We start from the raw sequence: 24,845 nt of genomic DNA, 5'->3' as shown, positions 1-24,845 counted from the left end.
TCTCAGAACCTCATGCCATATGTTTTCAGGCACATGAAGAACCAAGACATAAAAACCTGGAATTTGTCATTACCCATTTGGCCTCTGCTCCATCAAATCCAGTAGCTGGCCTCAAGGAGAGATCAGTCCTTGACTCCTCAAAAGAATCTCTTCTCTCCATTATAAATGTGGTTAATTGGAAAATTCTAGTTTTTTTTTTAATTTTTTTTTTTTTAGGTAAAAGGTTTTGCTTCACTTGGATAGGAACCAAGCCAGCCACATGGAAAGAAAAATAACTTGGTGAGTGGCAAAATAAGAAACTGTGATCCTTGTGTGCCTTTGGATGGCTTTTTATGGGATAAGAGTCACCAGCTCTTTGAACTTCAGTTTATAGCTCTTACAGTGGGAATATCCTTGGCTCTATTATAAGATTTGAGAATATAATGAATATGCACATGATAGGTAAATCCTTGTACCAGGAAAGGAGCTCTCTGGAATATTTCCCTTTCCTGACCACAAAGAAATGTTGTTGACTGATCTGTCATTCTTCACAAAATTAGTGATTTCTCCTCTTCTCACTCCATGTACTAATCCATTTGTGAAAATATGCTGAGTATGTTAAAGTGTTAGATGATGGCCTTGCTGTAGAAACAAATTGGCCAACAAAAGCCAATGATGTTGTTTCCCATATTTGCCATTCCATCCCTAAGGGCTTGTCTTAGATCCACTGTCTCATGTGATAACAAAACACACTACTAAGAAATATGGCACAGCCAATGATAGGATCAGAGTGAAGATATCAGCCAAATTTGGAATAAGAATTTTATTTATCTGTGTATTACTGGTGACAACACTTTCTTAAGAGAACAAAATACCAGAGAAGAGAGACACACATTCTCTGCTTAACACTGAGGCCAGTGGAAGAGGAGAGGGTCTGGCAGAACCTCTGGTGGAACTATTTAATAGGTATTATCTGTTGTCAAATATTCTTCTCCCACTTTGATGGAATAAAAAGAATATAGTCTCAGCCTCTATGAGAAGTGGAACAATGCTTGGCTGATATTGTCAAACAACATACTGGCTAAATTAAAAACTGTTGCATGTGTAAATGAATCAAGATTAATAAGCTGAAAAAATGTTTATTTCCTTTTAGAAACTACAGGAATATTATACAATTGTAGTTGTCATTCAAATACTAAAGTTGTGTGGGTGCTTCAACGTGGTCAATGAATTTGTTCAAATTGTCTTTCTAGAATGATTCAACTTGAAGAAGTGTCAGGGATTTCATAGTCCCCAGAATGGCCTTTGTAAACCTACTTTATTACTAACATGAGGGTTATATTCTTCTAATCATAGTGTGAAATACACTCCCCTGAAGAATACAATAAATCTTTTTAGAATGATTTAAGTAAGGATCATGTCTAGAAGCAAAGTAGTTAATAAATAAATGCTTTAGCTTCCTTGGGCCTTTGTGTTTCTGTCAGACCCAGAGGAAAATACCACAGATGATGAGTAGACATGGGATACTGCAGTTTTGTGACAATCTTTTCTTTGTGTACACACATTTTCAGAGTGTCTCCACCACTGAACTTAGGAATTTGACCAGAAAATAGACAAAAAAGTAGAAAATGCCCTCTGGAGAAATTGTCACACAAGAAGTATAACAGAACCTCTGGTTCCAAAGTATGACTTCTTGTACCTCATTGGAAAAGGACTCCTAAACTCTATGTGTACCCATTTCATGATAAGATTTCATAGCAGTTCTGAAGCTGATTATTATAATAATTAGCCATTTATCTTTGTTCATTATTCATAGGTTTGCTATTTTGCTGAAGTTCAAGATTTGGTCATAATATAGCAATTGGTAAAATGTATAAAAAGTTTGACTAAATGTGTTGGACATGGAGTAGCAGCAGGAATTATAATGTTGGCCACACCTTCCCCCAAAAAAAAATTTTATGAAGAACTGAAAGAAGTGATTTTTAGTCTCTCTTGTGTTAAATATGGGGTGGTGCATTCTTTGAGTCTTTTTCCTGATGCTGAGGGAGTCTAACCTATAGTCCTAATTTTGTCAGTTATTCATACCTTTAACAATCAGACAAATCTTTCCTCTTTGCTGAGACATCAAACAATATCAACATATTCTTAAAAATTATCAACATTGTGAGCAAAGTAGAGCTTCTACTTCTCTCCAGAAACATCTGTGACACAATTCGTGGAAAATCAACAGCTTTGTTAGCACACAGCTTTGTTAGCACACACAAAATTACATAGCATCTCCATCACCTTTAAAGAAACCTCCCTGATATAATTCTGTTAGGTCCCTAAGTCACATTTTCTCCTTTCTAAGGTATATATGAGGAGATATAAAAAAAGATTTTTGTACTTTGATTCAGATATTGTTGTGAGATTACAAATATAATATGAATACCATTATATTATATATTATAATATATATTATATTTATATATTATATTATATATATTATTTCATATATTATATATATATGAAGGCTGGTTCTTTCTAATGCTGGCCATATTGCTAACATATGAGTGACCACTGGAGGGGTTAATTAATGGCCACAGTTTTAAAGATCACATTTATGTGATTTAATCACCTTTAAATGCCTGCAGAAAAATTAAGAGATCTGTCCAGTCTCTTGAGGTGCTTCACATAATAAAACATTATGACAGGCTTAGGGATATTGGATTTTATAGTGTCTTTATACAAAATATACCACATTGGTCATCTCTAACTGATAAAGCTTTAATTAGTCAGGTTATTTAAATGTGAAGTGGTGGCCTAATGGAGCTTTACACCTGATAATAGCCAGGCAAAAGAGAACATATGAATAACAAGATGTTTGCTCCACAGACAGATGATGGACAAGTCCATATCTTTAGTTTTTTTGAAAAAAATTTAGTAAAGTGGTAGAAACACTTTATTTGGCCTTATTTTCTTTCTTTAGCATTATTACTTTACTTGGCTAAGGTAAACATTCTGAAGATTAGTTTGTAAAGTGAAATAAACATGGTCAAAATTCAAAATTACCTCAAATTGATTAGTTTAGTTCAAACATCTATGCAGCATAATATTAATATATTAAACTAGCATTAGAAATTAATTCATTATATGTTCAAGAGGCTATGCCAAAACCACCATCTTCATGTAATGGTAGTAAGGTCGTACAACTTTTGGAAGGTGATTTGGAAATGTGTACCTCCAACCAACTAATTCCGCTGCTGGGATATTACATTAAGAAAATAATCCAAAATATAGGGGAAAGAACTGTATCTACTAATGTATGCATAGCAACATTATTTATACTAGTAACAATTGGAAATAAATTGAATCCAAAAACAAGTTAGTTTATATTATGGCAAGTCACATAGCTTTCAAGTCATAATTATGATGTCTATTTGTCAGCATGAAAAATGCTTTTCTCATAATGTTAAGTGAAAAAGTTACAGAAAACTATATACATACTGCTGTTACAAATATTATTACTAAAATATTTATTGTTTATTATTTATACAGATGTTTGCTTAGGAAAGAATTGAAGATTTTTAAAAGTTCATATACAAGAAAATAAACTTGAAGGAAACAATTATGTTTTGGGGAGTGTTTTATTTTTCATTTTTTAATGTATTCTCATTTTTATAAAGAAAATTATAATCAAAAATAAACTCTACTGTATACAATAACCTCACCTTCATTCCATAGACAGAAATTTAGATAGATGAAATTATATACAATGATGAGAAGAAGAAAAGAAAAAGAAGTTAAGTTGAAAGTTGAATGACAAAGTAGTGGATAAGGAAATAATATAAGCATGAAGAGAATATTCTAGTGGATGCCAGGCAAATATGGCAGATACCTAGATGGTCTTGAAATTCACTGCAGAAAGTTAAAATTTGGTGAGAAGTTAAATGGGGAAATTGTAAAAACGAACAAACACACACACACACACACACACACACACAGAAGCTAGAAGATATGGTAGAAACGTGAAAATAAATTAGCAAGAGGGCAAATGGAGAGATGATGAACAATACATCACCTGATTCCCCTCCAGCTTTTTTAACAATTCTCCCGGCATCATCTCTGAATTTTGGTGAGTGCTGAGTAGTAAGATAGGTTATCAGCACTTAGAACTTGGGTTTAGAGCCAGAAGTCATCCCAAGGAAACTTGGCTGAGTAGAAGCCTATTCAGAGAATTGAAGATAGAAGGCTATTTAAACAAATTATAAAATATTGAGCTGAAGTAGTGCACACTTGTGAAAAGAACATTCATAGTCCACCATTATAACTTTGAAAGAGCAATGGTATCCCCAAAATAGCAAGTTACCCTTGAATTGACCTTGGCAGAGTTAAAAAAAAAAAAAAAGGCTGCAATTAAATATTCACTTTTTGGGACTTCATATAATGGTTTACTTGGTATAAAGTTTCAAGCTTTCATCTATTTACCATAGGTGTCTTCATATAATTAATAAGTAATACACATGTACTTCTGTATCTGTATGTTTATAAGAAGAAGGAAGTATTCATTGAAGTTAAAAGATTAGAATACAAGAATAAATGTATTCTTTTTTTTCGGTTTGAAATTGTTCATTTTTAATTGCTGTAGATGCACAAGTTTTACATATTTATGGGGTACATGTGATATTGATACAAGCCTAAGATGTGTAATGATCAAACTGGGGTAATTGGGGTATCCATCACCTCAAGCATTTATCATTTCTTTGTGCTAGGAACATTCCAATCCCACTCTTTTAATTATTTTGAAATAAAATAAATTTTTCTTAACTATAGTTGCCCTATTGTGCTACTGAACACTAGATTTTTTTTTTATACTTTAAGTTCTAGGGTACATGTGCACAATGTGCAGGTTTGTTACATATGTATACATGTGCCATGTTGGTGTGCTGCACCCAGCAACTCGTCACTTACATTAGGTATATCTCCTAATGCTATCCCTCCCTTCTCCCCCCACCCCACAGCAGGCCCTGGTGTGTGATGTTCTCCACCCTGTGTCCAAGTGTTCTCACTGTTCAATTCCCACCTATAAGTGAGAACATGCGGTGTTTGGTTTTCTGTCCTTGTGACAGTTTGCTCAGAATGATGGTTTCCAGCTTCATCCATGTCCCTACAAAGAACATGAACTCATCCTTTTTTATGGCTGCATAGTATTCCATGGTGTATATTTGCCACATTTTCTTTATCCAGTCTGTCATTGATGGACATTTGGGTTGGTTGCAAGTCTTTGCTATTGTGAATAGTGCCACAATAAACATACGTGTGCATGTGTCTTTATAGTAGCATGATTTATAATCCTTTGGGTATATACCCAGTAATGGGATGGCTGGGTCAAATGGTATTTCTAGTTCCAGATCCTTGAGGAATCACCACAAGAAATGGGAAAAGGATTCCCTATTTAATAAATGGTGCTAGGAAAACTGGCAAGCCATATGCGGAAAGCTGAAACTGGATCCCTTCCTTACACCTTATACAAAAATTAATTCAAGATGGATTAAAGACTTGAATTATGGTTGAACTAGTTTACAGTCCCATCAACAGTGTAAAAGTATTTCTCCACATCCTCTCCAGCACCTCTTGTTTCCTGACTTGTTAATGATCGCCATTCTAATTGGTGTGAGATGGTATCTCATTGTGGTTTTGATTTGCATTTCTCTAATGGGCAGTGATGACGAGCATTTTTTCGTGTATCTGTTGGCTGCATAAATGTCTTCTTTTGAGAAGTGTCTGTTCATATCCTTTGCCCACTTTTTGATGGGGTTGTTTGAGTTTTTCTTGTAAATTTGTTTAAGTTCTTTGTAAATCTGGATATTAGCCCTTTGTCAGATGGGTAGATTGCAAAAATTTTCTCCCATTCTATGGGTTGCCTCTTCACTCTGATGATAGTTTCTTTTGTTGTGCAGAAGCTCTTTAGTTTAATTAGGTCCCATTGGTCGATTTTGGCTTTTGTTGCCATTGCTTTTGGAGTTTTAGTCATGAAGTCTTTGCCCATGCCTTGGTCCCGAATGGTATTGCCTAGGTTTTCTTCTAGGGTTTTTATGGTGTTAGGTCTAATATTTAAGTCTTTAATCCATCTTGAATTAATTTTTGTATAAGGTGTAAGGAAGGGATCCAGTTTCAGCTTTCCGCATATGGCTAGCCAGTTTTCCTAGCACCATTTATTAAATAGGGAATCCTTTTCCCATTTCTTGTCAGGTTTGTCAGGTTTGTCAAAGATCAGATAGTTGTAGATGTGTGGTATTATTTCTGAGGGCTCTGTTCTGTTCCATTGGTCTATATCTCTATTTTGGTACCAGTACCATGCTGTTTTGGTTACTGTAGCCTTGTAGTATAGTTTGAAGTCAGGTAGCATGATGCCTCCAGCTTTGTTCTTTTGGCTTAGGATTGTCTTTGCAATGCGGGCTCTTTTTTGGTTCCATATGCAGTTTAAAGTAGTTTTTTCCAATTCTGTGAAGAAAGTCATTGGTAGCTTTATGGGGATGGCATTGAATCTATAAATTATCTTGGGCAGTATGGCCATTTTCATGATATTGATTCTTCCTATCCATGAGCATGGAATGTACTTCCATTTGTTTGTGTCCTCTTTTATTTCATTGAGCAGTGGTTTGTAGTTCTCCTTGAAGAGGTCCTTCACATCCCTTGTAAGCTGGATTCCTAGGTATTTTATTCTCTTTGAAGCAATTGTGAATGGGAGTTCACTCGTGATTTGGCTCTCTGTTTGTCTGTTATTGGTGTATAGGAATGCTTGTGATTTTTGCACATTGATTTTGTATCCTGAGACTTTGCTGAATTTGCATATCAGCTTAACGAGATTTTGGGCTGAGATGATAGGGTTTTCTAAATATACAATCATGTCATCTGCAAACAGGGACAATTTGACTTCCTCTTTTCCTAACTGAATGCCCTTTATTTCCTTCTCCTGACTGATTGCCCTGGCCAGAAATTCCAACACTATGTTGAATAGGAGTGGTAAGAGGGGGCATCCCTGTCTTGTGCCAGTTTTCAAAGGGAATGCTTCCAGTTTTTGCCCACTCAGTATGATATTAGCTGTGGGTTTGCCATGAGTAGTTCTTATTATTTTGAGATACGTCCCATCAGTACCTAATTTATAGAGAGTTTTTAGCATGAAGGGCTGTTGAATTTTGTCAAAGGCCTTTTCTGCATCTATTGAGATAATCATGTGGTTTTTGTCTTTGGTTCTGTTTATATGTTGGATTATGTTTATTGATTTGCATATGTTGAACCAGCCTTGCATCCCAGGGATGAAGCCCACTTGATCATGGTGGATAAGCTTTTTGATGTGCTGCAGGCTTCGGTTTGCCAGTATTTTATTGAGGATTTTTGCATCGATGTTCATCAGGGATATTGGTCTAAAATTCTCTTTTTTTGTTGTGTGTCTGCCAGACTTTGGTATCAGGATGATGCTGGCCTCATAAAATGAGTTAGGAAGGATTCCCTCTTTTTCTGTTGATTAGAATAGTTTCAGAGGGAATGGTACCAGCTCCTATTGGTACCTCTGGTAGAATTTAGCTGTGAATCCTTCTGGTCCTGCACTTTTTTTGTTGGTAGGCTATTATTGCCTCAATTTCAGAGCCTGTTATTGTTCTATTCAGGGATTCAAGTTCTTCCTGTTTTAGTCTTGGGAGGGTGTATGTGTCCAGGAATTTATCCGTTTCTTCTAGATTTTCTAGTTTATTTGCATAGAGGTGTTTATAGTATTCTCTGACAGTAGTTTGTATTTCTGTGGGATCAGTGGTGATATCCCCTTTATCATTTTTATTGCATCTGTTTGATTCTTCTCTTTTCTTCTTTATTAGTATTGCTAGCAGTCTATCTATTTTGTTGATCTTTTCAAAAAACCAGCTTCTGGATTAATTGATTTTTTGAAGGGTTTTTTGTGTCTCTGTCTCCTTCAGTTCTGCTTTGATCTTAGTTATTTCTTGCCTTTTGCTAGCTTTTAAATTGGTTTGCTCTTGCTTCTCTAGTTCTTTTAATTGTGATGGTAGGGTGTTGATTTTAGATCTTTCCTGCTTTCTCTTGTGGGCATTTAGTGCTATAAATTTCCCACTACACACTGCTTTAAATGTGTTCCAGAGATTCTGGTATGTTGTGTCTTTGTTCTCATTGGTTTCAAAGAACATCTTTATTTCCACCTTCATTTGGTTATTTACCCAGTAGTCATTCAAGAGCAGGTTGTTCAGTTTCCATGTAGTCGTGCAGTTTTGAGTGAGTTTCTTAATCCTGAGTTCTAATTTGATTGCACTGTGGTCTGAGAGACAGTTTGTTACAATTTCTGCTCTTTTACATTTGCTGAAGAGTGCTTTACTTCCAACTATGTGGTACATTTTGGAATAAGCACGATGTGGTTCTGAGAAGAATGTATATTCTGTTAATTTGGGGTGGAGAGTTCTATAGATGTCTATTAGGTCCACTTGGTGCACAGCTGAGTTCAAGTCCTGGATATCCTTGTTAACTTTCTGTCTTCTTGATCTGTCTAATGTTGACAGTGAGGTGTTAAAATCTCCCATTATTATTGTGTCAGAGTCTAAGTCTCTTTATAAGTCTCTAAGGACTTGCTTTGTGAATCTGGGTGCTCCTGTATTGGGTACATATATTTAGGAAAGTTACCTCTTCTTGTTGAGTTGATTCCTTTACCATTATGTAATGGCCCTCATTGTCTCTTTTGATCTTTGTTGGCTTAAAGTCTGTTTTATCAGAGACTAGGATTGCAACCCCTGCTTTTTTTTTTTTTGTTTTCCATTTGCTTGGTAGATCTTCCTCCATCCCTTTATTTTGAGCCTATATGTGTCTCTGCACGTGAGATGGGTCTCCTGAATACAGCACACTGATGCGTCTTGACCCTTTATCCAGTTTGCCAGTCTGTGTCTTTTAATTGGGGCATTTAGCCCATTTACATTTAAGGTTAATATTGTTATGTGTGAATTTGATCCTGTCATTATGATGTTAGTTGGTTATTTTGCTCATTAGTTGATGCAGTTTCTTCCTAGCATTGATGGTCTTTACAATTTGGCACGTGTTTGCAGTGGCTGGTACTGGTTGTTCCTTTCCATGTTTAGTGCTTCCTTCAGGAGCTCTTGTAAGGCAGGCCTGATGGTGACAAAATCTGTCTACATTTGGTTGTCTGTAAAGGATTCTATTTCTCCTTCACTTATGAAGCTTAGTTTGGCTGGATATGAAATTCTGGGTTGAAAATCCTTTTCTTTAAGAATGTTCAATATTGTCCCCCAGTCTCTTCTGGCTTGTAGAGTTTCTGCTGAGAGATCCACTGTTAGTCTGATGGGCTTCCCTTTGGGGGTAACCCGACGTTTCTCTCTGGCTGCCCTTAACATTTTTTCCTTCATTTCAACTTTGGTGAATCTAACAATTATGTGTCTTGGGGTTGCTCTTCTCAAGGAGTATCTTTGTGACATTCTCTGTATTTCCTGAATTTGAATGTTGGCCTGTCTTGCTGGGTTGCGGAAGTTCTCCTGGATAATATCCTGAAGAGTGTTTCCCAACTTGGTTCCATTTTCCCCGTCCTTTCAGTTACACCAATCAAATGTAGATTTGGTCTTTTCACATAGTCCCATATTTCTTGGAGGCTTTGTTCATTTCTTTTTACTCTTTTTTCTCTAACCTTGCCATCTCTCTTCATTTCATTCATTTGATCTTCAATCACTGATACTCTTCCTTCCACTTGATCAAATCGGCTACTGAAGCTTGTTCATGCATCACGTAGTTCTTGTGCCATGGTTTTCCGCTCCATCAGGTCATTTAAGGTCTTCTCTATGCTGTTTATTCTAGTTAGCCATTTGTCTAATCTTTTTTCAAGGTTTTTAGCTTCCTTGCGATGGGTTCAAACATCCTCCTTTAGCTCTGAGGAGCTTGTTATTACCGATCTTCTGAAGTCTACTTCTGTCAACTCGTCAAAGTCATTCTCTGTCCAGCTTTGTTCCATCGCTGGCAAGGAGCTGTGATCCTTTGGAGGAGAAGAGGCACTCTGGTTTTTAGAATTTTCAGCTCTTCTGCTCTGGTTTCTCCCCATCTTTGTGGTTTTATCTACTTTTGGTCTTTGATGACGGTGACCTACAGATGGGGTTTTGGTGTGGATCTCCTTTTTGTTGATGTTGATGCTATTCCTTTCTGTTTGTTAGTTTTCCTTCTAACAGTCAGGACCCTCAGCTGCAGGTCTGTTGGAGTTTACTGGAGGTCCACTCCAGACCCTGTTTGTCTGGGTATCACCAGCGGAGGCTGCAGAACAGCAAATATTGCAGAACAGCAAATGTCACTGCCTGATCCTTCCTCTGGAAGCTTAGTCTCAGAGGGGCACCCGGCTGTATGAGGTGTCACTTGGCCCCTACTGGGAGGTGTCTCCAAGTTAGGGGGCATCAGGGACCCACTTAAGAAGGCAGTCTGTCTGTTCTCAGATCTCAAACTCCGTGCTTGGAGATCCACTGCTCTCTTCAAAGCTGTCAGACAGGGACGTTTAAGTCTGCAGAAGTTTCTGCTGCCTTTCGTTCACCTATGCCCTGCCCCTGGAGGTGGAGTCTACAGAGGCAGGCAGGCCTTGTTGAGCTGCGTTGGGCTCCACCCAGTTCGAGCTTCCAGGCTGCTTTGTTTACCTACTGAAGTCTCAGCAATAGGGGACACCCCTCCCCCAGCCTCACTGCTGCCTCGCAGTTCTATTTCGGACTGCTGTGCTAGCAGTGAGTAAGGCTCCGTGGGCATGGGACCCGCCAAGCCATGTGTAGGATATAATCTCCTGGTGTGCCATTTGCTAAGACCGTTGGAAAAGCACAGTATTAGGGTGGAGTGTCCCGATTTTCCAGGTACCATCCGTCATGGCTTCCCTTGGCTAGGAAAGAGAATTCCCCAACCCCTTGCACTTCCCGGGCAAGGTGATGCCCTGCCCTTCTTCGGCTCACATTCCATGAGCTGCACCCACTGTCCAACCAGTCCCAGTGAGAAGAACCTGGTGCCTCAGTTGGAAATGCAGAAATCACCCGTCTTCTGCATTGCTCATGCTGGGAGCTATAGACTGGAGCTGTTCCTATTCGGCCATCTTGGGATATCAAGAATAAATGTATTCCGAAGGGTAATTATTTGGTCACCTGATAGACTCTAAGCCCTGATGATATGAATGTATTATCATCTTCTTACATCTTTGTACTGCCTAACTCAAGGGTAGTCTACACTTTCCTCTATTATCCTACATCACATTTAGTACTCTTGAGTTGCTTAGAATTTAGATTCCATTTCCACCAGTTTATTAATGTCTTTAAAATTGCTCATACTCACAAAGAACCATTAGTATTTCTTTTGTTCCTTTTTCTTTCTTTCTTTCTTTCTTTCTTTTTTCTAAATGTGTAAGCTCTCCATATTGTTTAGTTCTGGTTGATTTTTTCTCCTGATTGGATAAAAACAGCTAATATTTAAAGACCATTTACTATGTGCCAGATATTGCACTAAAATCATCATTAGATGCTACTTTGAGTTCTTTCCCAGCCCAGATGAGAGCAAGGGGCCCTCTAGGTTTGGCTGAGGCAGTTAAGCTGATTCACTTTCCCTTGAAACCAATTCCAGGTGTAGTTCCATAATATAAAAAAGAACAGAGGAGCTTGCTTCCACAAGGAAAATCATTTCAATTATGCATATTTGATGTGTTGTTTACTACAGAATCACATTTGGAAATTATATGAGAAAGGAACGTCTTTCATAACAAAGTATATGCCCTTGACTGTTATTAATATTTGCCTCTTTTTTTCCCCTTCAGCTCAGTGTGAAGTGGATTTTTGGTCATCAGGCAAAGAAATACTTTTGGCTTGAGTTATCTACTTATCTGTCCAACTGGTAATATTAACCAAGCAATTATCTTTGTGTTGTGTAGACCTGAGTTAAAAATACTTTAAGAAGCATCATGAAAAGTTTTGCTATTCCACTGATAGAGGGAAATTTATTAGAGGAATTCAAAGACCACAAATATGGAAGGTGTAAAAATGATAACAAAAGACTTTTCTTGTGTGTCCACTTCAGTGTGCCCAAGGTTTGAATTGGAAGAAAGTAGAGACAGAAGGGGTGAATTGACATTCTACCCAAAGACATGTGGGGCTTATTCCAGGATAATATTTTAACTCAGCGTTTCCTCTTCTGCCCTCTCTTGCCTCCAAGTTTCAGAATTCTCTGTCTTCTTTCTTCCTTTTATCTTTCTCCCATCTTCCTTTGCCCTTTCCTCCATTTTGCTTTTCACTGTCATTGAAGTCAGAGCAGAGCCAGAGTGTTATGACAATAGGCTAGAAAGAGAGAAGAGAGATACACCGGTGTTTTTATTCCAACTCTATATCTTTTTTCACTCTCCCTTCCAGCAAGTGTTGAATGTTAACTATGGAAAAGACACACACACACACACACACACACACACACACACGCACGCACGCACAGCCTTATTCTGTGCCAGAGCAGAACTCTGAAAATTGCCACCAAGTGGCCGTCACCCAGGAGACCATAGAATTCCTGGCACCAGGCAGAATCTCTGGCTGTAGCCAAGTGATTGTTGCTGAACTTACCTGTGTCGAAAGGTCAGCCTTCCAGTGCTAAGGCTGGGCACAGGCACTAAGGCAAATTGGATTGTGAATGAAGGCCCTGAGGCATGTTCTGCACTTTGCAACTGGTCTGGCAGGCTCCACTCCTCCACCTTCTAAGTCTGCCACAGGCATGGGAAACACCTGGGCAGCGACAAAGGTGGTTAAGGCAGCTTCGCCAAGGTACAGTATCAACCGCCTTTGCTTTGCACACAAAATGTACGGTAATGACCACATTCTTAGCAGGCGATTTTCCAATACAGTGTCTTGATGAAAAAGCCCTAAATCTTTACATGAGACATTGGCTTCAATACTGCCGCACTAAAATCACATGTTATTTGAGTAGATATTTTACCCATTTGTAACTCAAATATAAATGTTACCAACTTGAGAAACTATTAACGAATCAGAGCACAGCTTAGAAACTGTTATGTGTGCATACTTCTCAGTGTGTATGTACCTGTGGATTATGGGTGGATTCATAGATTAAAAGAAGAATCATGGATTATCAAAAGGGATACATACAACCAAAGTTATTTAACCATTGACCATTTTTGTCCCTCTGTTTCTCCAAATGGAAAATGGATAAAAGAAAAAAATCCTGTTTAATTTACAAGTCAGAGGAATGAGTGAGAGAAAAACTTCTTCAGGAATAAAATAGAAGCCATCAGATTGGAACTCCTTCAATGTCCTGTGATTGATTCAGTGGCCAGGATTGATTCAGTGGCCAGGTCCCCATCCTCTTCTCCTTCCCACTTGCTACTGTGAATGACAAATCCATCCTCTTCATTGTATCATCAAAGCCTAATGTCACCACCATTCTTCTAGATCACCTATCTTTTTACCTCTCCTGGAATTGTATTCTATTGTGCTCTTCTTATTCATGTAACTTCAACATGCTTCTTCTCTTAAGTATTTAAATGTGAGTGAGTTTTTCTGAACTTCCAGGAGAACCTCCCTTCATTCTACAGCACCTTCCAACTCACTTTTATCTTTCACTGCCAAACTCATTTGAGTGTCATGTACACTTACAATCTCTCCTTGGTTCCCTCTCATTCTTTTCTCAGAACACTGAAATCTGGTGTCCACTGTTACCATCCCACTGAAATTGCTTGTGTTAACCAGCAATTCCACTTGCTCTTATGAATGATTTCCATGACTCTCAGCCCAGCAGGGCACTTTGAATTTTTTGCTTATTTAATCATTCAGCATCACTTGGTCCTGATGACTATTCGTACTATTTGAGGCATTTCCTTTCTTGGATTGTGTGACACCACACTTGCAAGCATGTTTTCTGCTTCTCTGGACCTTTTTTCTTGGTCTTTTTTGCATATGTAATAGAAAGGTCACTCAGGTGGATTCTCAAAGATCTAGTATAATTATTGTAATCTGTTTTTCATAAGAGGGTTAATGTGATTATCAGTTAAGATCTTTGGGGTGCTAGTAAACTTTTGATGCTGAATTTCAAGTCAGTTTATTATCATCATTAATTTATAGTAGTCTATGGACCTAGGAGGACCTACTGTTTGACTCCAAGCCTATTCTTGTTTCTCCCTACACCCCCCAGGAAATTCTGACTGCTTTCTCAGCACTATTGTTTTTGTCTAATGTGATTCCTCATGGAACAGTCACAGGATCACATATAATTTCATTTAAAAGTCATTGTAACAGGCTCAGTATGAAATACTAATGTTATTTTTAGTTTACATTTATTGAACACCTGCTATGTGCCAAGCATGTGACATTTTGAATTATCTCAAGTTTGTTCTGGTAAAAGATGGAATATAGAAATAGTAATTCACTATTCTAGTCCTTAGAACAAGTCTGGTAGAGTTAGATATTCTTATCTTTCACTAGCACATTATCAAAGGTGGGATTCACTACCTTAATAATATCCTAAAACCATGTTCTTTCTACTGTGCATACTTACATTCTTTGCTATAAAGAGCTTCACATTTTAAGATTGTTTAAATAATTAACTCACATAGACAATGGCTAAATAGTGGCTTCTTATTTGGTCCTTTCTATCCCAAATCATGATTTTAAATTTCTGGAGATGAAGTCAACATTAAAATCCTCAGACTCCAATTAAAAAAAATCTATTCAGGACTTCTGAGTTACCAGAAATATTTCCAAGATTTCTTTTCTGAATTTCTTTCTCCCATATTGGTTATTGGTTTTTGAGTTTGGCATGTCTTGGTACACACTGCCTATTACATCACTAAAATGTACTGCAAAAAGACAGCACACACTGATTGTTCTCCCCGGGGGCTGGCACAGTAATGAGATAGCAAGGACTGATGTGAAGAAGCTAACAGAGAAGAATAGGGAAAATTCACTTGGCTATTAGGCAACTAAGTGACTGGAGGTGGGGAGTGATTTTACCCCCCAGGAATATTTGACAATGTCTGGAGATATTTGGTTGTTATAACCTGGGGATTGGATACAGCCACTGGCAACAAGTAAGTAGAAGCCAGGAATACTGCCAAACACTGTAAAATACACAGAGCGACTCTAGCCTTCCTTTCTGCAGACAAAGAAATTTCAGACTCAAAATATCCATAAAGCAGAAGTTGAGAACCTCTGCTGTAGAGAAAGAGGAAAAAGGAAAAGGAAGGGTGACTTTGCAATTCTGTGTCTCTGTGATTCCAGACATGGAGATTTTTATTGAGAACAATTAGGAGCCCAGAAGTTTCTCTGAATTATTGGATAAGGGGATGAATCATTTCAACCAGCTTGAGCTTGAGGTTAATGGGAGAGACACAGCTGGCAGAACCAGTAGGCAGAAACGCTGTTAAACTAAAGCAAGTGCAAAAGGAAATGTGAATATAGAACTAATTCACCTTGGGGTGATAGTTGAGACCACAAAAGTGGTTGAAATGTTCAAGGACATGTGGGAAAAGAAGAGCAAAGGCATTTTACTGGTACTCTGGAAACATAAATCCTTCGCATAAATAGTGAATTTTTCAGTGATATACTGTAGGAATTATCCTGTTAAGCCCATCTGTTTCAACACAAGGAATCAAGATTTGAATACCAATCTTTCTAAAATAAAGGTTCCTGGACAGATTTAATTTTACTTGTATTAACAGTTTGCTTCTTTTATCTCAATACCACTATCTTCTATTTGAAGCAGAGGTTATCAAGTTTAGTATTTATTTTTGCTTAAGATTTCCATATAAAGATTATAAGGTGTCGATGGCAAGAGGGATTGAAGACATTTTAGCTGCAAAATCAAGACCAGAAAAAAAGGGTGTCTATAGAGAGCATGTAGTCTGGGCTTATTTTAAGTTTGTCTGCTTTCTGGGTTGGTTAAAAAGCACTTAATAGGTTCAGTTTATAATTGCTAAACATGGAAACATTGAAACACCACACCCTTATGTGACTTATAATAAATAGTGTCTTTAGCACAAATACATTTTTATCAAAGCACCTTGAGACAGCCAGCCACACCGATCACATTATTAACCAATCACCTTCTAGCCCAGATTTACTTTGTAGAAGTTGTGGAGTAGGGAGTCCTCAGTTAAGCAACTTGCAACTGAATTATTTTAATGACCCAGCTGATGATCACTCCATTGCATCCCTTCCTCCCTCCAAAGCAAGACTCATAATTATATTAAGAAGTTCTTATTTATGGATGCTTGTAACTTTATCTGATCCTAGAAAACTAGTAGTTTGTTTGGAAATGTTGCTACTGAAAAATCTGGTGTGGGCAGAGAGTACACCCACTGGTTCTGCAGAAAAATGAGTTGGCATCAACTGGGTCTCTCCAAGGTCTTCAGGCACAGCGAGGTTTGGAGTTTCACAGATTGGGGGAACCGGTTGGATTCCTCTTAGCTCCCTTATAAAAATTTCTTCACTTTATTACTTGTGTATTGTGAGTATTCATGGCTTCATCTGCTCCATTTTTAATAATATTTGGAGCTTTGTTAACCATGGCCTTAAAAATAGTTTTAACCTTATTATTCAAATAGATGTCTCATAATGCTGAATAATGCATGACCCACACATGCTAAGAATAAACTAGATAGTACCATGAAATCTTCCACCCACGTTAATGGAAATGTATGGAATGCAAAACTGGAACCCAGCTGCAATGTTTTCTGCAGGGATGGCTCTTCATGTTGGTAGAGGAAGCCACCTACTCATAATTCATTAGAGGGGTCCGAAATGTTTGTGTGGAAATTTCTCCCTCAGGCCTGCCGTTGCATTTGAGATTCTCACCATTACAGTGAATTCTTTGCCTAAGACATCATTTCAGTAAGAGCATATTTAAAGTGCATAGAAACATCCTGCAAGGGTAGGAACACTCAACTGAAGTTTATTTTTATTTTAGCACAGATAAGGTTGTCTTTTTTTTCTAATTTTATCCCTCTTTCTTAGAAAGTAGAGCTCTGAAAAAGTAGGAGTTGGGGAAATATTTTACCAAGATATGAAATCAGAAACGTTCAGGCATAATGGGCATTGCTTGTGGGGCCCATTGTGATGGTGGTAGATGGACAAGGGGGAAGAGAGTTGCTGTTGGTTCAAGGGTACTACATGAGGAAGCATGCCTTAGGGACACTGCCTTTAGAGACCTATCCTTGAAGACATTAATGTGAGTCATTTCTAATAATAGCAACATGAATGATAATATCAATAACAACAACTTCAAGTATTCTCCACTGGGTGTTAGGACCTAAGCTACATGTTTAACATTCATTATCTAATTCTCACAACAACTACAGATGAACAAGTTCAAAAAGGTAAAACCTACTTAAGTGTGAAGTTAGGTGGTGGAATTGGGATTTGAAATCAGGTTGATCTGATTCCAAATTCATGATACTAACCATTATTCATATTGTCTTTACTGTTTCTCCCGCTTAGCACATCTCCTTATCATCTCTTCAAATTTATGCTTCAGCTGTGTGTTCTATTCCCTGCCTAGGGTATCTTAATCCTCTTTTATATCTGCTAGAATATTTTTGTTTTTTGATGACCAGGCTACGTGGCAAAATATCACCTCCTTAAAAATTTTTCTTTAATGTATGATTGATTACATTAATTATTGTTATTATTATTTTTATCAACTCTGATTTTAAGTTCCATGGTACATGCACAGGATGTGCAGGTTTGTTACATAGGTAAACGAATGTCACGGTGGTTTGCTGCACAGATCAACCCATCACCCAGGTATTAAGCACAGGACCCATTAGCTGTTCTTCCTGATGCTCTCCCTTCCCCCGCCCCTGTGGACAGGCCCCAGTGTGTGTTGCTCTCCCCCATGTGTCCATGTGTTCTCATTGTTCAGGTCTGACTTATAAGTGAGAACATACGGTATTTGGTTTTCTGTTCCTGCACATTAGTTTGCTGAGGATAACAGCTTGCAACTCCATCCATGTCCCTGCAGAGGGCATGATCTTGTTCCCTTTTATGGCTGCATAGTCTTCCAGGGTGTATGTGTACCACATTTTCTTTATCCAGTCTACTGTTGATGAACATTTGGGTTTATTCCATGTCTTTGCTATTGTGAATTGTGCTGCAATAAACATATGTGTGCATGTATCTTTATAATAGAATGATTTATATTCCTCTGGGTATATACCCAGTAATAGGTTTGCTGGATCAAATGGTATTTCTGCTTCTAGATTTTTGAGGCATTGCCACACTGTCTTCCACAATGGTTGAACTAATTTACATAACCACCAACAATGTAAAAGCGTTTCTTTTCTTTTCTCTGCAACCTTGCCAGCATCTGTTGTTTCTTGACTTTTTAATAATTGCCATTCTGACTGTCATGAGATGGTATCTCGTTGTGGCTTTAATTTGCATTGCTCTAATGGTAAGTGGTGTTGAGCTTTTTTTCATATGTTTGTTGGCCACATGAATGTCTTCTTTTGAGAAGTGTCTGTTCATGTCCTTTACCCACTTTTTAATGGGGTTGTTTATTTTATTCTTGTAAATTTGTTTAAGTTCCTTGTAAATTCTGGATATTAGACCTTTGTCAGATGGATAGATTGCAAAAATGTTCTCCCATTTTGTAGAGTGTTTGTTCACTCTGATGATAGTTTCTTTTGCTGTGCAGCAGCTCTTTAGTTTAATTAGATCTCATTGTCAATTTTTGCTTTTGTTGCAATTGCTTTTAGTGGTTTCATCATTAAATCTTTGCCTGTGCCTATGTCCTGAATGGTATTGTCTGGATTTTCTTCTAGGTTTTTTATAGTTTGGGGTTTTACAAATAAGTCCTAATCCATCTTGAGTTAATTTTTGTATAAGGTGTAAGGAAGGGGTCCAGTTTCAATTTTCTGCATATGGCTGGCCAGTTCTCCCAGCACCACTTATTAAATAGGTAATCTTTTCCCTATTGCTTGTTTTTGTCAGATTTGTTGAAAATCAGATGGTTGTACCTGTGTGGTCTTATTTCTGAGTTCTCTATTCTATTCTATTGGTCTTTGTTCTGTTTTTGTACCACTACCATTACTGTAGCCTTGTAGTATAGTTTGAAGTTGGGTAGTGGCTTTCTTCTTTTGCTTAGGATTGTCTTGGCTATACGGGCTCCAGCTTTGTTCTTTTTGCTTAGGATTGTCTTGGTTATCTGTGCTCTTTTGATTCCATAAGGATTTTACAATAGTTTTTTCTAATTCTGTGGAGAATGTCAATGGTAGTTTAATGGGAATAGCATTGAATCTATAAATTGCTTGGGGCAGTAGGGTCATTTTCACAATATTGATTCTTCCATGAGCATGGAATGTTTTTCCATTTGTTTGTGTCCTCTCTGATTTCGTTGAGCAGTGGTTTGTAGTTCTCCTTGAAGAGGTCCTTCACTTCCCTTATTAGCTGTATTCCTGGGTATTTTATTCTCTTTGTAGCAATTGTGAATGGAAGTTCATTCATGATTTGGTTCTCTTCTTGTCTGTTGTAGGTGTATAGGAATGCTTGTGATTTTTGCACATTGATTTTGTATCTTGTGATTTTGCTGAAGTTTCTTATTAGGTTAAGAAGCTTTTGGGATGAGATGATGTGGTTTTCTAGATATAGGATCATGTCATCTGCAAACAAAGACAATTTGACTTCCTCTCTTCCTATTAGAATATGCTTTATTTTTTTCTCTTGTCTGATTGCCCTGGCCAGGACTTCCAATACTATGTTGAATAGGAGTAGTGAGAGAGGGCATCCTTGTCTTGTGCCATTTTTCAAAGACAATGCTTCTAGCTTTTGCCCATTCAGTATGATACTGGCTGTGGGTTTGTTATAAATGGCTCCTATTATTTTGAGGTGTATTTCTTCAATACCTAGTTTATTGAGAGTTTTTAACATGAAAGGATGTTGAATTTTATCAAAGGCCTTTTCTGTATCTATTGCGATAATCGTGTGGCTTTTGTCTTTAGTTCTGTTTATGTGATACATTATGTTTATTGATTTGCATATGTTGAACCAGCCTTGCATCCTGAGGATGAAGACTACTTGACTGTGGTGGATAACCTTTTTGATGTGCTGCTGGATTTGGTTTGCCAGTATCTGGTATTTGGGTTGCACAGCTCTGTGCTTCAGACCCAGGGCCCTGGTGGCATGGGCTTGCAAGAAGATCTCCTGCTCCATGAGTTGCAAGGATCTGTGGGAGAAGTGTGGTTTCCCCAGGTTGGGTCATAAAATTACTCACCTCCTCCCTTAGCTGGGGGTAGGGGTTCTCCTGGTTCTGTGCTGCTCGTAGATGGGCTGTCACCCCACTCTGCTTTTCCTGACTCTCCATGTGCTGTGTTGACTGCCTAGTCAGTCCCAAAGTGAGAACCTGGATACCTCAGCTGAAGATGTAGAATTTACTCATCATTTTTTTTCTTCTCTGTGAGAGCTTCAGACTGCAGCTGCTTCCAATGGGCCATCTTGGCCTACCAAAGCTATTGCATTTATTATTACAACTAACTGGGGACACATTACTTTGTTCCCTGCCAGACTATTGAGATGGTTGAGACAGAAAAGAATCCTTTTTTTTTAATAATGTTTGTAGCCCAGAGCCTAACTTTATCATTTGAACATACTAAACAATCAATAGGCATTTGTTGAATGAATAAATTTGGTTATAAGTGTCCTATAAAAATGCGGAATAAGCAACCTTTATCCTAAATTTACCAAAAAAAGATTAAATGATGTCCACAGGAATCTGTTGTAGAAGGCAGGAAATGTACATAGCACTTTTAGAAATATTTTCTTTTTTTATTAACTAAGATTTTCATTCATTATCCACACAATTTTTATCCAACTCACTAATTTTATTGTGAATGGATAGTTGAATTATATTGTATGTTCCCAAGTGATGTAAAGATGGAAAAAATTATATACAGTAATGTGCTACATAATGTTTTGGTTGACAACAGACTGCATATATGACAGTGGTCCTGTAAGTTTTTAAAACTGTATTTTTACTGTGCCTTTCCTATGTTCAGATACACAAATATTTAGTATTGTGTTAAATTGCCTATGGTATTCAGGACAGTAGCATGCTGTACAGGTTTGTAGCTGAGGAGCTGATATCATTTGGCTGTGTCTCCACCCAAATCTCATCTTGAATTGTAGTTCACATAATCCCCACCTGTAGTGGGAGGGACCCAGTGGGAGGTAGTAATTTAATTATGGGGGCTGTTACCTCCTTGCTGTTCTGGTGATAGTGAGTTCTCATGAGATCTGATGGTGTTGTAAGGGGCTACCTCCTTCACTGGGCACTCATTCTTCCCCTTTCTTCTGCCATGTGAAGAAGGATGTGTTTGCTTCCCCTTCTGCCATGATTATAAGTTTCCTGAGGCCTCCCCAGCCCTGTGGAACCATGAGTCAATTAAACCTCTTTCCTTTATAGATTACCCAGTCTTGGGTATATCTTTATTTGCAGTGTGAGAACAGACTAATACAGTAAATTGGTACCAGGAGAGGGGTACTGCTGTAAAGATACCCAAATATGTGGAAGTGACTTTGGAACTTGCTAAGAGGCAGAGATTGGAACCATTTGGAGGGCTCAGAAGAAGATAGAAAACTGTGGGAAGGTTTAGAATTTCCTAGAGACTTGTTAAATAGCTTTGTCCAAAATGGCAATGGTAATATGGACAATATTAGGTCCAGGTTGACGTGGTCTCAGATGCAGATGGGGAACTTCTTGGGAACTGGAGTAAAAGTCACTCTATCTATGCAAAGAGACTGGCAGCATTTTGCTCCCGCCCTAGAGATTTGTGGAACTTTGAACTTGAGAGAGATTATCTGAAACTGGAACTTATATTTAAAAGGGAAGCAGAGCATACAAGTTTGAAAATTTTGCAGCCTGATGATGCAGTAGAAAAGAAAAACCCATTTTCTGGGGAGAAATTTAAGCCAGCTGCAGGAATTTGCATAAGCAACAAGGAGCCAAATGCTAATTGCCAAGACGGTGAAGAATATGTCTCTAGGGCATGTCAGAGACCTTCAGAGCAGCCCCTCCCATCACAAGCCTGGCCTAGGAGGAAAAAATGGTTTCCTTGGCTGGGTCCAGGCTGCCCCTGCTGTGTGCAGCCTAGGGACTTGGTGCCCTGTGTCTCAGCCACTCCAGCCGTGACTAAAAGGGGCAAAGGTACAACTCAGGCCATGGCTTCAGAGGGTGCAAGCCACAAGCATTGGCAGCTTCCACACGGTGTTGGTCCTGTGGGTGTGCAGAAGACAAGAATTAAGGTTTGGGAGCCTCTGCCTAGATTTCAGAGGATGTATGGAAACGCCTGGACGTCCAGGCAGAGGTGTGCTGCAGAGGCAGAACCCTTATGGAGAGCCTCTGCTGGGGCAGTGTAGAAGGGAAATGTGAGACTGGAGCCCCCACACAGAGTCTCCACTGAGGCACTGCCTAGTAGAGCTGTGAGAAGAGGGCCACCATCCTCCAGACACCAGAATGGTAGATCCACTGACAGCTTACACCATGCACCTGGAAAAGCCACAGACACTTCACGCCAGCTAGTGAAAGCAGCTGGGAGGGAGGCTGTATCCTGCAAAGCCACATGTGTGGAGCTGCCCAAGGCCGTACATACACCTCTTGTATCAGTGTGACCTGGGAGACATGGAGTCAAAGGAGATCGTTTAGGAACTCTAAGATTTAATGACTGCCCTATTGGATTTTGGACTTGCATGGGCCTCTAGCCCCTTTGTTTTGGCCAATTTATCCCATTTGGAATGGTGTACTCCCATTGTATCTAGGAAGTAACTAACTTGCTTTTGATTTTACAGGCTTCTAGTGGAAGGGACTTGCCTTGTCTCAGATGAGACTTTGGACTTGGACTTTTGAGTTAATGCTGGAATGAGTTAAGACTCTGGGGGACTGTTGGGAAGGCATAATTATGTTTTGAAATGTGAGGATGTAAGATTTAGGAGGGGGTCACAGGCAGAATTATATGGTTTGGCTGTGTCCCCACCCAAATCTCATCTCGAATTGTTGTTCCCATAATCCCCACATGTAGTGGGAGGGACTTGGTAGGAGGTAATTGAACATGGCGGTGGTTACCTTCATGCTGTCCTGATGATAGTGAGTGAGTTCTCACGAGATCTGATGATTTTATAAGGGGCTTTTCCTCCTTTTGCTCGGCACTTCGCTTCTACCAAAAAAGAAGAACATGTTTGATTCCCCTTCTGCCATGATTTTAAGTTTCCTGAGGCCTCCCCAGCCATGCTGAACTGTGAGTCAATGAATTTATAATTTCCTTTATAATTATAAAGGAAATTTATAATTTCCTTTATAAATTACCCAGTCTGGATATGAGAATGGACTAATACAGGAGCAATAGGCTATACCATATGGCCTAGGTTTGTAGCAGGGTATACAATACAGGTTTGTATAAGTACACCCTATGATGTTTGCACAATGACAAAATTGCCTAACGACTCATTTCTCAGAATGCATTCCTGTTGTTAAGCAATGCCTGACTGTGTACACACACACACACACACACACATACACACATATATTCTGATTACACCTTTGAGGATCTGTAATTATGAAACCTTTGCCAAAGGGGAACATACTATAATGCAAACCTATAAGAACGAGGAAAATAAAACGCTTGCCAATTTATTATCTGAGGAATCTATGAATAAATAATATGAATGCATATAAAGAGATACAAATATGTATCCTACAGTTAGCAAAACACCTTATACGTAACTTTATGGGAGACATATAGAGGTGCTGTAAGTGTGGGAAACACATCACACGTGATCCTAGAAACATAATGTGTAACATCAGCGAAACAAGTGGTTGCTTTTTGTGGTCCTGGGAACTCAGAGATATGTGTGTATTTCTTCATTTGTAAGTTTTCCTTTGAATGCTTTAATAGTACTGAGCTCTTTATAAAATAAAAACAAGATAAATATATTCTTCCACCTATTTATACATTTTAAGACAAAAATTATGCCTGTTTTACGTATTTCAAAATCAAATATAAATTGCAAATGGAAATAGTTCCGAAATGGAGAAAATTTTATCCGAGAGTCATCTTGTCTTTACAGTTAAAAATCTAAAATGGGGTCTGTGGGATGAGTTTTAATAATTCTGCTAAGTCAAATCAGCCAAACTGAGAGAGAGAGAGAGAGAGAGAGTGTGTGTGTGTGTGTGAGTATGTCTCACTTTACTCTTTCTTAAGAGCCAGAAGTGTTGATAGCACAATGAGAAGCTTAGGATAGAAACACAGATAGTCTGCATTAATGTGCAGACTGTTCTCTGGTTTTAGGCTAAACATTAACAGTCCATGCATTCATTCATTACATATACAATAATGAAGAAGAAACCAGTAGTCAGGCATATAACCAGGCTATGGATGCAGTTATGAATGTGCTATAAAGTTAGCTGTGAGGACTGTATAGTCTGAGGAATAGGAATAATTGTAAACCAAAAAATGTCACAAATATTCTAAGAAGTGTTCTGTAGGCAAATCTGGTGCATTTTTAACCTTGGATCCCAGATGAATGTTCTACTGGAAACATTTTCTCAGGAAGATCCACTCACTACTAATTGTTGTATGTTGTATCAGTGGTCTCCAACTTTTTGGCACCAGGGATGGGTTTTGTGGAAGACAATGGTCGTGGTGGGTGGGGGTTGTTTCAGGACAAAACTGTTCCATCTCAGATCATCAGTCATTAGATTCTCATAAGTTGCATGCAACCTAGATCCCTTGCATGTGCACATCACAAGAGGGTTCGTGCTCCTATAGAATCTAATGCCACTGCTGATCTGACAGGAGGTGGAGCTCAGGCAGTAATGCTCACTCACCTGCC

This window comes from Pan troglodytes, chromosome 7, assembly GCF_028858775.2.
Source record: "Pan troglodytes isolate AG18354 chromosome 7, NHGRI_mPanTro3-v2.0_pri, whole genome shotgun sequence".
Lineage (NCBI taxonomy): Eukaryota > Metazoa > Chordata > Mammalia > Primates > Hominidae > Pan > Pan troglodytes.
Note: the sequence above shows the minus strand (reverse complement) of the source record.